At 46.5% G+C, this 14,911-nt stretch overlaps 2 protein-coding genes across 5 annotated transcripts in view; one reads left to right on the plus strand and one right to left on the minus strand.

The window, feature by feature from the left end:
- The window catches only part of LOC126930917 (protein BRAWNIN), a 732,366-nt gene that overhangs the window by 686,797 nt on the left and 30,658 nt on the right, over window positions 1-14,911 (minus strand). The window contains exon 1 of one of the 3 annotated variants that reach the window (XM_050748507.1): window positions 9,718-9,721. The exons of the other annotated variants lie outside the window; for them this stretch is intronic. The gene's annotated coding sequence lies outside the window, so the exon portion shown is untranslated. Of the gene's footprint in view, window positions 1-9,717; window positions 9,722-14,911 lie in introns of those variants that run through there. 3 annotated transcript variants of the gene reach the window in all.
- The window catches only part of CHST11 (carbohydrate sulfotransferase 11), a 310,494-nt gene that overhangs the window by 169,799 nt on the left and 125,784 nt on the right, over window positions 1-14,911 (plus strand). The gene's annotated exons all lie outside the window — the stretch shown is intronic.

Genomic DNA, 14,911 nt, shown 5'->3' on the forward strand with positions numbered 1-14,911 from the left:
TAGGGGAATTGTCAGAGCAATTATGAGCAAACCTCAATTTTGGGGTTTGAAAAGAGGTTGGTGCATAATCGGCAGGAGAAGAAAAAGAAGGGAGATGGTTTGAAACAATAGGTATTAAATGGTTGTCACAGCAAGGAAGACGGGTGGAAGGAGTGGACACCCTGGGTACTTAAGATTGAATGTGTGGTCTCAGGACTGCATACAGGCCACATGGGCAGTGCATTTGTACACTTAATAGGACTTCTTGGAATCAAAGTGGTTTGCTTTGTACAAAGTTGTAAGCATGGTGTTTGGGATATGTTTGTTGAATGAATGAATGATTTGTGCTTGCCACATATGTATCAAATGAATGAAGGTGGGAAAAATGAATGAAGAAGTTAAAAAGGTGAGAATTCATGTAAAATGAAGATAATAATCATACATACCTTATATGACTACTGTGAGAATGAGGTAGTATAATGCACTTAAAGCTGTTAGCACAGAGCCTGACAGTGGCAAGCTCTCAATTCTAGCTAGTATTGTGATTACATTTTTTCAGGTGTGTTAGTCAGCTCAGACTGCCATAATGACATACCATGGACTGGGTGGCTTGAACAACAGACATTTATTGACTCGGGTCTTGAAGGCTGGAAACCCAAGATGCAGGTGCCAGTAAGGTTGGTTTCTGGTGAGCCTCTCTTTTTGGCTCACAGACGGCCACCTTTTTGGCTGTGTCCTCACATGGTCTTTCCGCGGTGCCCGTGCACTCCTGGTTTCTCTTCTTGTAAGGACACAGTTATTCTGGGTTAGGGCCCCACCTTTATGACCTTATTTAACCCTAATTACCTCTTCAAAGGCCTCATCTCCACATACAGTCACATTGGAGGACAGAGCTTCAACATACAAATTTTGGGGGTGAAATTCCTCATTCCATAACACCAGCTGAAGAATCCTACTTTGCTGTTGTGGTTATTAGGCCTGATCTTGTGACTAAGCAGCTATGCCAAACCTTTAAAGCTACTAGAATCACTGTTTCCTGGGATGTGAAACTGGAGATGCCCCAGTGTTCTGGAAAAGCAAATAGACTTCCAGTAACATGTGTCCTTCTGTGTTAGTGCCTGACTCTGCTCTTCAAAGATCCCAGTGATCATCCTTTTTCTTTTTCAGAGACAGAATTTCGCTCTTGTCGCCCAGGCTGGAGTGCAATGGCTTGGTCTCAGCTCACTGCAACCTCCGCCTCCCTGGTTCAAGCAATTCTCCTGCCTCAGCCTCCCAAGTAGCTGGGATTACAGGTGCCCACCGCCGTACCTGGCTAATTTTTGTGTTTTTAGTAGAGATGGGTCTCACCATGTTGGCCAGGCTGGTCTCAAACTCCTGACCTCAGGCAATCTGCCCGCCTGGGCCTCCCAAACTGCTGAGATTATAGGCGTGAGCCACCGTGCCCAGCTGAACATCCTTTTTCTTTCCACTGTTAGACAAACAGGCAACTCACTCATGCTGTTTTTCTGAAAAAAGCAAAATTTCTGAACTGTCTTCCTAAGGATTCCATAAAACAGGTGTCCTGGGAGTTGAAATTGACCATGTGAACCTGTGATCTTGTGTCAGAGTGAGCACTACTAAATCTCATTTTCTTCCCTGTCTTCCTTTTCCAAATCTGCCTGGAAGACAGTAAAAGCTCATTAATTTGAACCCTGCTAATTTAGAATATGTAACATTTCCTCCAAGCTCACCATGAAGAAGGAATTTGTGAAGCAAATTAATAGTGTGAATATAATTAGAAAAGATGAGTCTTGTAGTGTTGGGAGGTACCTGGAGGTGGTCCAGTCCTTTTCATTGGTGGCTTGTTTCTTTTCAAATGAGGAAATCGAGGCCTAGTGAGGTTCTGTGGCTCTTCCACACTCACACAGGGGGACTGTTTAACCTCCTTCAGGACACCAGCCTAAAACACGGAGTCTTATTTGTCTGTGAAAGACACAGGCTCTTTATTAGCTGTGGGTTCCTTTTACAATGTGAACTTCAAGTACTAAAAGTGCATTTTTAAAGAAATATTCTGCATTTCAGGTTTCCCACTAATTATGACTGGCCTTCTCCCAAGTTAGTTTGAGCTATTTTGGTGAGGTTTTATAGTGATTTAGTAAGAAAAGCTTTTTTAAAACCTCATAAAACCTTCTGTACAATTCATTCTGACCAACATTCCCTCTTACAATTATGTCATTAACAGCTTCTTTTTAAAAGACCAGAACTTTTGTCTATTCATGTTAACCTTAAAAGCAGCATTCACCGAACCCCTGAGAAACAAGGAGAGCTATAATACTTTACAGGATTGGGGCAGAGCAAATGAAATCGTGTGTGAGAGAGGGTTCTGTACATTTGTTTTGCTTAATTGCCATCTCTGACTTGGGCAGCCCCTCCACCCCCCCCAAAAGAAAACATGGTCAAAATATACTTGTGCATGTAAATGTGGTATTTCCTGGGAGAGTCCTGCGGGAATGGCCTGTTTTCCGTGTGATTTGTTTTTTAATACACTTTTTTTTTTTTAGAGCAGTTTTAGGTTCATGGCAAAATTGAGCAGTAGTTTCCAGACACCTCTGCCCCCAGACATGCCTGGCCTTCCCCGTCATCAGCATCCTCCACTGAAGTGGTCCATTTGTTACAACTGATGAACCTACGTTGACACGTCTTTGTCACCCAGGCTCACAGTTTACATTAGGGTTCACTGTTGGTGTTGTATATTCTATGGGTTTGGACATGTAGCCACGTGCCATTATACGTTTTAGAGTAGTTTCATTGTCCCCAAAATCCTTTGGGTCTACTTGTCCATCCCTCCCTCCTTCCCTCCAACCACTGGCAACCCCTATCTTTTTATTGTTCCCATAGTTTTGCCTTTTCCAGAATGTCATGTAGTTGGAATACAATATGTAGCCTTTTCAGAGTGGCTTCTTTCACTTTGTAATTGATGCATTGACGTTTTCTCCATGTCTTTGCATGGCTTGATGGCTCATTTCTTTTTAGTGCTGAATATTCCATTGTCTGGATGGAACACAGTTTATTTATCCGGTCACCTACTGCAGGACATCTTGGTTGCTTCCAAGTTTTGGCAATTAAGAATAAAGCTGCTCTAAACATCCATGCGCTGGTTGTTTGTGTGGATGTAAGTTTTCAACTCCTCTGAGTAAATATCAAGGAGTGTGATTGCTGGATCATACGGTAGGAGTATGTTGACTGTTTGAAAAAATTTAATGAGATGCCTATTTATTAATTGAAATCAAAGTGTAGCTGCCGCATGGACTGGAATGTCCTCATCAGCAGATCAGCTCATATTCTCCCCGGAGTCAGACCTACTGAGGCACCAAACTGCAATCAAGAGGTTATTTAACAAGCCCAGGTTCAGAGCCCTAGTGAGATGGCCAGAATTACTATGTGTTCCTTAGCCTTGGGGTTTGAATTCTCTGCCACAGCCACAGCCGACAAGAATGGAGCACTCCCGAGTATTTGACAGGCTTCTTATTCTCTCCTTTTGGGCATTTAATACATCTTTAACACGAATCAGGATTGTGGAAGATTAGGGCTTATTTTCAAAGTGACTTCTCAGCATAAAGTCAGATGATGATGATGATGGTGGTGGTGGAGGATGACAGAATTAGCGGGTGGTGGGTGTGATGGTGATAACAGCAGCAGCAGCAGCAGTGGCAGGACTGGTGGTAATTATGGTTGTTAACATTTCTTGAACACTCACTCTGTGCTTTACACACATTATTTCAATCATCACAACTCTTTAAGGCAGACACTCTGACGGATGACAATGCTAAGGCCCAAAGAAGTTAATCACTTTCCTGAGGTCACACAGCTGGCATGTGCTAGCAGCAGGAGGTAATCCCCAGCCATCTAATGCCCTTACCCCCTTCCCCGCTGCCTGGCACAATGCTCTAAGTCTTTGTCTGCCAAGGCTTTTAAAAGTCATGGGATGCACGGAGTGATGTATCTCAGGGCCCCGACATTTGCCGTTAAACCCGAGGTCGGGAGACAGGAGACTGCAGTTGTCCTGCTTAATCCCAATGGTCCCGTTCTTTCTGTGTTTCTTTTAAGGGAGTTCTCTCCAGCCTCACAAATGCTGACAGGTGGCCCCTCACCCCACAGGGCTTGCTGACTGCACGTGCCCAGACCATCTCTTCAGGGTTCCATTTTTTTACATTCAAGAAAAGAAAAAGGGCAAAAGATTTCTATTTTCAGCTGTCAGACACAACATGAGCCTATCAAGGCTTGTTGAGCTTGGAAGCAATTCCAGCTTTTCAGAAAGCAGAAATTTTGACTTTGGGCCACTGGTGCTCGGTGAGATGTGTTTCCGTTGTCCAGGGTAACGTGGCGTTGAATTCCTCTGACAGAAGAGGCTCTGCATCGGCTCGAATGGGCAGCATCATTTCAATAAAGCTGGCCCCTCCCTCCCTCTTCAGCCTCATCTTGGGCACCTCTATTCCTTCCCGCCCTCCAGGCCTTGGTTTAGTTCCTCTGCTGCCCTTGCTTTTTCCTGCCACTGGGCCTTTGCACGTGCTATTCTTTCTGCTTTACCTCTACTTGGCTGACTTCTTCTCAGCCTTTAGGGTCTCTAGGGCTGGTCACATGTTCCTCTAATACCCTTGCCTCTCTTTGACAGCCTTTGCTTACTGTAATTATTTTATGACTTTCTGGTTATTTATTTATTGCTGTCTTCCTCATTGGATGCTAAGGTCCATGCTGGCTGCCTCTGTGCTGGCTTTGTGCCTAGTAGACTACATGAAATAAGGGAGAGCTGGATGGACGGACAGGCTGGGAGCCTCAGGACACCCCAAGCTTCCTAAGAGCTTAGTCTTCTGACCAGTCTACTCAATACCTCATTTTATAAGAAGATCTAGAGTTGCAACTTGCACAGGGGTTAAGAGCAACTGCTTTAGAATCAGGCTGCCTGCATTTGTATTCCAGTCCTGCCTCTTACTAGCTGTATTTACTTGTTTCTCTTGCTGGGTAACAAATCACACAAACTTAGCAGTTTATATGACAACACACTTTTAAAAAATCCCACAGTTTTGATGAGCCAGGAGTCCGAGTATCTTTTAACTGGGTCCTCTACTTAGGATCTCACCAGGCTACAGTCTCATGTGAAGCTTAGGGTCCTTGAAGCTCACATGGTTGTTGGCAGAAATCATTTCCTTGTAGCCATAGAACTCACAGTGGCTTGCTTCTTCAAGGCCAAGAGGACAGTCTCTCTGAGTTCAGAGAAGGTTAAGCCCTCTTTAAAGTACAGCTGCCTCTTGACTTACAATGGGATTATTTCTTTGTAATTCTTAAGTCAAAAATGCATTTGGCCAGTCGCAGTGGCTCACGCCTATAATCCCAACACTTTGGGAGGCCGAGGCAGGCAGATCACTTGAAGCCAGGAGTTCGAGACCAACTTGGCCAACATGGTGAAATCCCATCTCTACTAAAAGTACAAAATTTAGCTGGGCGTGGTGGCACACACCTGTAATCCCAGCTGCTCAGGAGGCTGAGGCAGGAAAATTGCTTGAACCCAGGAGGCAGAGGTTGCAGTGAACTGAGGTCGGGGCACGGCACTCCAGCCTGGGCAACAGAGTTAGTGGGACTCCATCTCAAATTTTTTTTAAAAAAATGCATTTAATACACTTAACTTATGAAACATCACAGGTTAGTGCAGCCTACCTTAAACATGCTCAGAATACGAACACTAGCCTACAATTGGGCAACATCATCTAGCACAAAACTTATTTTATAATAAAGTTATCTTGAAGAATTTTGAATCAAATGTAAAGCCAAACCATTGTTAAGTTAGGGATTGTCTTACTTATTCCCTGGTTAGGTTAGCCCCATCCAGGATAATTTTGCCTTTTGATTAACACGTAACTCACTTACGGATCTTAGTTATATCTGCAAATCCCTTCGCCCTTGCTGTGTAATGTAACATAACCATGAAGTGATATCCCCTCACATCCCCAGGTCCTGTCCACACTCAAAGGGCATTATACAGGACATGTATACCAGGAGCAGGAATCGCTGGAACCATCTTAGAATTCTGCCTACCACACTAGCTGTGTGGCTTTGGGGAAGTTGCTTAACTTCTCTGTGCCTCTGTCACCTCATCTGTAGAGTAATACCCACTTCATAGGATTTGTTGTAAAGGTTAAACGAGTTGATTTATGGAAAGTGCTTAAGACAGTTCCTGGCAGGTGGTGAGTACTCAATAAATGTTAGTTGTTACAACCATAAAGATGAGGATAATCTCCAGCCGAGCCAGTGGGCTCCCAGCTTAGAAATGCGGTCCACCAACTGGCTGGAAAATGAAATCCGAGAAGCCAGGCTGACCGGGAAAGAAGACACCAGAGAATATCAATGACTTGGTAAATTGGCCATCCCGAAAGGGAAGCTGACAGCTTCTCCTCCACCAGGCGAAAATGGGCAAAGCAGGTGGAAGGCTGTATCAAGTTACTAAAGCAAATTGGATCTATGTGGGTGCATGTGCCCCTATTTTAGTTCCTTTCATGAAAACATCTCAAGGCAAGGAGTCATGGCCTCATCTCTCTGAAAAGCTTTGAAATCCCTTACATCAGGGATTTCAATCGATTGATATCTCCCAGATATGAAGAAATGAGCATAATTAGATATCCTGGCAACTTATGTCAGCAGCTGCACCCCAAAGTTTATGTCTGCCTTAAGGGAAGGCTTTCTTCTGAAACAGGATCTCAGTTGGTTCAGTTTAAGAATAAGGGCCTCTGGTTAACACCGGTGAGACCCCTAGTAACGTGAACCAGTCTTTGTGTGGTGTGGTCAGGAGGAGGCCTGCCTGGGAATTTGCCCCACCTTGTGTGCATTTTGCTGAAGAGTGTTCAGAATCGATTTGTTGCTCCGTCTGGGATGCTGTTAACCAAATGTGGGAAGAAGCAGCGCGGTGAGTCAATGGAGCAAGTTCACAGTGGCATGTTTGTGAATACTGGCTGGTCGGGGGAGAGGGATGGCGCAGCTTCTTTCTTTGGAAGGGACTCGCTTTATTGAAATCCTTTTCAGTGGGGTCACCTGGGGCAAGTCAGTCACTCTTCCTTAGACCTCATATTTTGCATCTGATAATTCAACTCAAGTCATTTTATTGACAGTGGTAATGGACCCTGTTGGTGCTCTGCGCAGACCCGATCCCATCCGTTTTAGGGTTTCTGGGCTCTCATCCCCTGGCGTCTATGTGCTTTCCCTCTAATGGCTGCCTGCACCTACGACTTGCTTTCCGAGGCCACCTTTGAGCTACAAGAGCTGCTTCTCCCATGCCCAGAGATGAGGAGGAGGCTGGAAAGTTACCTCTTCATGGGGGGCCCTCAGCCCAGCTCCCTTAAGTCAGGACAAATTCGGGGGAGTAAAGTTATGTTCCAGAGCTCCCCACGGGATCAGAATTAAGCCTGGCATGAAGGCCTGAATTCCATCCTTGCTGGGCCTCTCCACCTCCCTTTGCTCCCAGGACTGGCTACATGATTTGCATGACTCAGTGCTGAATGAAAAATGCAAGGCTCCTTGTTAAAAAATGATTAAGAATTTTAAAACAACGGTGACGGCAAAGCCTGAAACCTAACCTAAGACCCTTCTGATTGCAGGGTCAGAGCCACGGCACAGGTTGCACGCCTACGAAGCAGGGCCTCCCTGCTCCCCCGCTTTCCCGGGAGCTCTCCCTCGTTCAGTCCGTTGCATGTGAACTCATGTCTTGTACTCTGCTCTGATGAACCTGACTTAAGGCCACTGCCGAGGCATAATGCTGAGGGGCTGGATTCTGCAGTAGATATAGCACCAATCCTTCCCTTGAGGGGCCGACTCTTTAGCAGGGAAGACAGATGTAGGCACAGATCATAATGTCACAGTCAGACTGTGAAGCAGGGCCCCGTCCCGGAGGCATCCACAGTGTGGGGAGGTGATGCTGCCTGGGAACACCAGGCCTCCTGGATTCCAGGCCAGGGTTCCGTCTTCTGCCCCAAATGATGGATGAATAGAATTGGGGGTGATATGGGAGAAGGATGGGGGGCCACTTCAGAAGGACACAGTGCAAGCAGAGGGGTAGTGGGGGGGACCTCTGTTTGGTTCGCAGGAACCTACCTGTGCTCAGTGTAGAAGACTTGAATTTGAAAAGGCCGAGTTCCTGTCCCCAGGTTGCTCACAAGAGATTCGTACAACCAGCTCCGGTGGAATTCTGTTCAAGGGAAGTGCTGAGCTGACGGGGATGAGAGGAAGTGCTAGATACAAGAGGAGCCTGGTCTTCTAAGAAGTTGCCACTAGGTGTTAGGAGTCCTAGAGTTTTTCATCAAAGAAAGATTCTGTAACTGTGGAATTTCAGAAATTGGCAAGTGGTCAGGGTTGGTTTTGGGGGAGGAGGGAACCTCCTGAAGTCACTTTATGTAATGGGTTCCCCCAGCCGCTCAAAGACGCGTTTCTTAGTTTTAGCCCATCAGCCTGCTCAGGTGAAGTTAAGTTCTCTTCCAAGTTTGTTATCTGAAGGGACCCTGGGTCCCTCGGTACGGCAGCTGCGCCCTGACCTGGGCTGGTGACAGTGCTCTGCAGGATGCGCCCACTCGTTCCCGGTCCTCTCCGGGAGGAGCCCACAGACACCACATTGGTTTCCCGGTACACTGAAGCTATAGCTGACATTAAGGAGCCTCTTCTAAGCTGGGAAATGTGGGCAGCTGGCTGCGGTCCTCCCTGGAGCGGGTGAGGGAAGGTGATGGTGAAACACTTGTGGTTCTCAGGGGCCCTGGGAAACTCTTTTCTTTATCATCGACTTTGTCAGGCTGAAGCCATCTCTCGTTTTTCATGCTCATGGGCAGGGAGGGTGAGAGCTCTTCCATCCGGGAATAAGTTCATAAATGCACGAAAGCAGCTGGGCTTTGCCTGGAAGCAGGATGAGGGGGCTGCCCTGGGTTTGATGTTGTGCTTTCTTCTAATGCTGGAAATATTCAGCTGCCACAGGGTTGGATGTGAGCACCCACTGAGGCTGGCTCATAATTCTTCCTTGACAAATGCCTCATTTGGGACAATAACTCATGATTTCTTCACTGCCTCCTATTAAGCAATTAAAAGAAGGCATACATTATTCTATGAATATATATGATCAAACGATTTTAAATTATTGAGTGGTGTTGGAAGCCAGAGAACAGTGAGGGAAGGAACTGCATGTACTCCTCTCCCTCTTTTTTTTTTTTTTTTTTTTTGAGATGGAGTCTCGCTCTGTTGCCCAGGCTGAAGTGTAGTGGCGTGATCTTGGCTCACTGCAACCTCTGCCTCTTGGGTTCAGGCAATTCTCATACCTCGGCCTCCCGAGTAGCTGGGATTACAGGCGCCTGCCACCATACCCGGCTCATTTTTTTGTATTTTTAGTAGAGACATGGTTTCGCCATGTTGGCCAGGCTGGTCTTGAACTCCTGACCAGGAGTTCCACCCGCCTCAGCCTCCCAAAGTGCTGGGATTACAGGCATGAGCCACATCGCGCCCGGCCTCTCCCTCTGTCTTGTTTTAGAATTTTATTTTATTTTTCAGTTGGGCTTCAGAAGGGCCCTGGAACATGGTTCTGTATGATCTGGCTGCTGCCTACCTTTGCCACATCTCAGAGCCCTCTGTCCCACAGCTGCATCTTCCCATCCTCTGCCACTCCCAGCTCCCCCTGCCCCGCTTCTCTGTTCCCTCTGCCTGGAGCATCCTCCACATTCTTTCTCGGGGACCCTGGTGCCCCCAGCTAGCTTAGGTCCTCTCCTATTCCCTCCCCTTGCCTTTTGCTTTTCTTTTATAGCACTTCGTTCAACAAATATTTTTTGAGCACTTACTATGTGCCAGGCTGTTATAGGCACTTATGACATAGCAATTAACAAAACAGACACAAAGCTCTGTCCTCATGGAACTGGTAATCTAAGCTCATTGCCACTGTGTTGATGAGTAATTATTCAGCGATTGGTTTGTTAACTTGTCTTCCCCACTAGACCGGAAGCTCCACGAGGACAGGGCCGTATCTGTCTCGTTCATAGTACCATGAATCCCCAGTGCTTAGTAGGCACTCAGTAGATTCCTGGGGAATGAAAGGCAGTCTGGGATTGATGGCTGCCATTTGACCATCTGGGCTCTCTAAGGTAGCTGCATCTTCTTTGGGAATCCAGAGGTCGTCATGTGGAATTAGCTCCTCAAGACTGAATTACACAGCCCATTAGAGGGAACATAAGACGAGCCGAGCTGGCTCCACCACAGGGCTCCTGGGCCTGGAGCTGGTCCTGGAAGAACTCCAGAGACCACAGAATGCTCATAGTTTGTCCTGTGCCATGTGCCCGACACGTCCTGCACTATTTCCAAACTGCTCCTCGAGGGTCTCTCCCCTCTTCAGCCTCTGTGTATTTTTGCACTTACAACTTCTTAGGGTCATTTTACTTTACGTCAAATATATGCTTGCAGGGTGATCATGTCAGGGCCCTTTACTGGCCCTGAGGCACCTCTTCTAGGTGTCAAGAGGGGTCTTCCCTGTTTGGGGTTAGCTGGGCAACTTCTCTTTCACCATGTTTGCTTTTAACCCGGGGCTAGTGGCTTCCTACCTATTTGTCTTCAGACCAGACATTAACCTCTTAAAAACCTCACACCTTCCACTGAAAAACAGATCATCACTGCCCTCAACAGTATGCATTTGCTCCATTTACTCCTGGGGCTGTCCATTTGGCTGTTCGATCATTCATTTGTTGAGTCCTTCATTCATTTGTTGAGTCATTCATCGAGGGAGGTAGGGATTGGGTCCAGGACTAGGTAAGGCAAGCTGGGCTCCTGGGTTGCAGAATTTAAGGCAGCATTCACCCTCAGGACCGGGCAAGTGCAGAGTCGGCAGTCCTGTTCCTGGGTATAGAGTCCTGCCCTGCCCCGCCCCTATGCCCAGCTTCACTCCCCTTTGAGATTTCATTTGTCACAAAAGCCTTGCATTAGGTGAGGACCGAGCTCCAGAGGAGACCCCAGGTAACCCATGAGGGGCTCCTGCACACCCTCACATCACCTCCCCACCATGTCCGAGCTTTGTATGTAGCGAAAGTCTGTGAAAGACGGCGTGGGAGGGAAGTGAGACTCTCCACATTTTCAGGAATAAAAAGTACATTTTTACACTTGCATGATTACTTAAAGGCCCCATCCATCGCAAATGTCGCCTGGCTGGCCCTCCGGTGGCACACGCCCAGGTCTTCCAGTGTTTTGATATAAACCCGGACCCTTAAAAGGATGTAATTGCTGGTTGTCTTACAAGCAATCATCTCATCACAGGGGGTCGGGAGCAGAATTCAGGAGGCAAACAGCCGCAAGAGCACCTGGCAGATCCAGTTCCGCTGGATAATGTCTTTGAACAAGACTGAAAATGACTGTGTTGATGGCTTTGCCATTTCCCAACATTTGGTGGAATGACAGAGCCTTAGGACATGTCTGTGGCCACATCTGCCATCTCTGACATCAACTGAGTGTTCCTAATTCCCATTCCTCTCTTTTAATGAGGGAAGAGTTCATCAGTGCTGGTCTCATCTGAAGAAGCAAATTAGGGAGTCTGTTCTTAGCAAATGTTGGGGTGTGGTTGGTGATTGCTCAATGGAGACGCAGCTGCTGGTGATCAAGTCCTCTATGTTCATCAGCCCCCAGTATGTACAACTATTATGTATCCATAATAATTAAAAATTAAAAAAGAAAACAGCTCCCAGGCCAACACACAACACTGCCTTAATGAACATCATTGTCATTCAACCCGTGTAGTTTTCATTCCGGACAGGATGGGCTGGAATGAAAACTAAATTGTACTGCTGGATCCAGTACAATTTAATACTAATATAATTAACATTTACAGAGTGTATATTACGTACCATAAGCTTGCCGTGAGGTTTGACTCTGGATTGTGGCCATGATCACCCCCGTTTTACAGATGCAGCTGTTGAGGCCTGGAGAGCTTGGTGGCTGATCCAGGTTACGCAGTAGGGCTGTGGCAGAGGCCAGATCAGATCCAGGCATTGGCCTCCCATATCCTCATTTCTGTGTTATTCAGTGTCCTCGGACATCCTGCTCCATATCTTTGTTCAATGCTACCACCCTCTACCCTGGCCAGACTGGGTTCCTCTCTAACTCAAAGAAACATGATGGGACAAGCCGTGCTTTACAGGGAGGGACAGTGGAGGCCAGGAGAGAGAAGGCTGAACCAAAGAAACTTCCTAAGGCTCAACTATTTATACAGTTCTCTCCATCTGTTCTCCATGTTCTCTCCATCAGCCTCTGAGGATCTTGAAGCTCCTGTAAAAGTCCTTGGCCCTTTAGGAGCGCTCTGGTACCCTCTATCTCTATGACACCTTTTGTGGCCTTCAGGTAAAGAGCCAAGAAGGAACACGCCTTTTATTTCCGCTTGATTTTTGTGCCATTTATTTATTCAACAGTATTGTCTAGCATTTAAGAGCCTGGATGTGAGTCTTGGCTCTGCTACGTAGCAGCTGTTAAGTAGCAGACCTTGGGCAAGTGAGCTTGGGCACTGACCTTGGGCAAGTGACTTAACCTCTCTGTGCCTCAGTTTCTTTATCAGTAAAATGGGATAATAGTATCTAGCTCATGGAATTGTTGTAAGAATCAAAGAAGCTAATCAAAGTAAGGCACTTAGAGCATGACCAATATATATTAATAGGAGGCTCACAGAAATATCTAGCTCTTACTGCAACTCCTACTACTCCTATTTTTTTTTGTTTGTTTGTCTTAAAACAACTTTTATTTTTGCACCCTTGTCCTGGAATAGATGCTCTTGGGCCTGGTTTCTATAAGAAACGTTGACTGTCACCATCTGTAAGGATAAGTACTTAGTGACTAAGTCGAAGTCTCCAAAGTCTTGCTTTTAAAAAAGGAAGACCCTTGGCTGGCCAGGCATGGTGGCTCACACCTGTAATCCCAGTACTTTGGGAGGCTGAGGCAGGTGGATTGCTTGATCCCAGGAGTTTGAGACCAGCCTGGCCAACATGGTGAAACCTCGTCTCTACCAAAAATACAAAAAAAATTAGCTGGGTGTGGTGGCACGCACCTGTAGTCCCAGCTACTTAGGAGGCTGAGGTAGGAGGATCACCTGAGCCTGGAAGTTGAGGCTGCAGTGAGCTGTGATTGCACCAACAGCAGTCCAGCCTGAGCCGTGGGAGTGAGACTGTCTCCAAAAAAAAACCTTTGGCTACAAAATGCCCCACCTGTATCCAGATTAAAATCTGTGTGAGACCTTTCTATGGCTTCCTTCCTACTGCACTTAGAATAAAATGCAAAGTCTCTAACAACGTCCGTGAGGGCCCCCTACTAGCCCCTGCCTGCCTTCCACCCTGGCACTCAAAGCTAGTCACTGTCCCTGTTCCCCACTGAGACTTGCATTTTCTTGCCAGAGAAACTGCATCTGCTGTCCCCTTTGACTGGAACTCTTGCTCTAACCTTCAACTCATCTGGTCACATGCACGCACTTGGTCTGCTTCCTGCTCAGCAGGACTCAGCAAAATGGTCATCTCTCCCTTCTCCCTTTTGCCACAGCCCCCCAACCCCAAATCAGGCGTCTGTGTCACAAGTTCCCTGCACTTCTCTTTCAGTGTCTGGGTCCTGCCAGGCTGGAACTTCTGTGAGGACAGGGACTCCTTGCAGAATTCACCACCGCCTCCTCAGTGCCTAGCACAGATCCTGGCATAGAGCAGGCTCTCTCAGCTGAGCAACTCAAGGAGGCACAAGCACCAGGCAATGGTTTACCGGTGGTATGTTGTGACCTATCGTAAAATTGGTCTCCTGGGTCAAAACCAACCTTGGAAGAAGGGAAAAAGGAGGAGGAGGAAGGAGGAGCAAAATGAGAAGGAGCTGGAGGAAAAGAAGGAGGAAGAGAGAAAGAAAAAGAACAGAATGAAACAAAATAGAAAATATCAGAAGACATTGCATGTGAAAGGAGAAAAATATTGTCTCATAAGACTGTTTCATTTTATATGTGTGTGAACGGATGTGCGTGTGTGTGTGAAGTTGTACAATATGTTCTTACTATAGGTTGAAGTAAAAAAAAAAAAAAAATAGGTGGGAAGGTTACCTGACTTAAAGTGTGATAATATTAGCAACAGGTGTCAACCACGTGACTCAACCTGAACTCCTGCCCTTCCCAATGGAGTGGGATGGGAAAATGCAGTCAGCATCCAACTGCTACTTGAATTACCAGCATCCACTACTCTCATGATAAAGGGAGTATGTGGGGGTGATCTGGGGAGTGGGCAGGATAGGGTATTGTGAGGTAAGGGTTGGGGTAACGAAAAATAGCCTTGCATTTCTGCCAAGAATCCCCTTCTTTAAGCCTGCTCACTTTGCAGAAGAATGCATGTGGGACATTTGTCTCAAGTTCCTTATCCTGTGTTGCTTTGGCTGAAATCTCTGATGAATATGTGCCCCTCACCTAAAGGAAGAATTTATCTGAATGGATCAAGGTCCTGCAACTCCTTTCATGGGGTATAACTGTAGTTTTCAGCTGCTGTTTTTCTGCTTCCTAGAACTCGAAAGGTACAGGCAGTCTGCAAAGTGCAGTGGCTTTTGAGTTGAACAAATCCCGAATACCAGTGGCAGGCACAGATCCCAAAAGCTGCGCATGTGGCTTTTCTCCTGGCACTTGAGCTGAGATTGTCTCTTTTAGAAATGTCAACTTGGGAGTGAGAAGCTTGAAAATGTCAGTCTTGCTGCTCTGGCTTGGTGGCTTTCAGGGACTGGGGTTCTCAGAATTGCATGTGCCTTTCCATGACCTTTGTTAGAAATGTATGCCATCCTGGAGTTTGCAGGGCATGTGGCAGGAACTTCTGATTAATGTGCTTTGAAATTCAGGTCTGGAGTCACATAGCCCATGTTGGCATTTTTGATAACAGTTCACACAGTTTGAAGTATAATAAGACAT

Source organism: Macaca thibetana, chromosome 11 (genome assembly GCF_024542745.1).
Source record: "Macaca thibetana thibetana isolate TM-01 chromosome 11, ASM2454274v1, whole genome shotgun sequence".
NCBI classification, from domain to species: domain Eukaryota; kingdom Metazoa; phylum Chordata; class Mammalia; order Primates; family Cercopithecidae; genus Macaca; species Macaca thibetana.